Here is a 1012-nt window from a genome sequence, read left to right as displayed (position 1 = left end):
AGGCCCCATGACCAGATGTAACAAAAGGGAATCTGTAGCGTGTTGTTTACCAAATTCTCCTACGCTTCATCTTAAATCAGCACGGGGAAATCATAACGCCTTCTAAACACCACCGGGAAATGGGGTTTGCTCACTAAAACTAATATCACAAACCCATCAAAAATACTCCGACGTTATGTATTATTTGTGTTGATTAAAAATCTGCTTGCAACACTGGGTTTGCTATTGATCATAAAACTGCACTGACCTAGTCCTTTCCCTCCAAGGTATCAAAGCACTTAAAACCCTACCTCATCCCAACCCTCGGATCCACTGTGCCCATAGATCATCTGGGCCACAGACACTTTCTGATACCTCCAAGCTTCGCCCCTCTGCTCTAGCACTGCTGCCTTGCCTTTCCAAGATGAAGGGATTTTCCTCTACTGCAATGCAAGGTCTGCCTTGAAAGGAAGACAAGGGAGCAGAACAGGCGACGATGCATGGTGTCCACTTAATTCAGGTCTCGCTCACTCAAACCCACTGACCCCATCCCACCCTCTTCACTGCTAATGGAGGAGTCTTTCACTAGGCACTCGTCAGGACCAGATGCCATCTGGACACCCGGCAGCTTCAATGCCACCTCCAGAGCATACAGGCCTCCGGATGCCCAAGCACAGCAGGTCACCATGCTTCAACTGCCACCTGGGCAGCAGAATGACAGCAAACCCCTTGTGGATGGCAGCACGGTGGATCTGTGCCATTAACATTTCCGAAAGCACAGACATACTCACTGAGTATTAAAAGCAAGTCTTAATCATCACAGGGACTTCCTCTGTGGATATTAATAATCTCCTCACTTCCTCTGAGGAGCCCCCCTGTCTGATGGGCTCAGTCTCTGCAGAAGCATCAATAAAGCTCAGACTTTGCAAGGTTTCATCTAGAAAAAACAGCCTTTCTTGGAAAAAGATGAAGCAAACATCAGTGAGGCCCAGCAGTACACTGCCTGGTGGGCACTGCGCCACGGTATAGCTGC

The sequence above is a fragment of the Aptenodytes forsteri genome, unplaced genomic scaffold (genome assembly GCF_000699145.1).
Source record: "Aptenodytes forsteri isolate BGI_AS27 unplaced genomic scaffold, ASM69914v1 Scaffold193, whole genome shotgun sequence".
In the NCBI taxonomy this organism is placed as follows: Eukaryota; Metazoa; Chordata; class Aves; order Sphenisciformes; family Spheniscidae; genus Aptenodytes; species Aptenodytes forsteri.
This window is presented reverse-complemented; position numbering follows the sequence as displayed.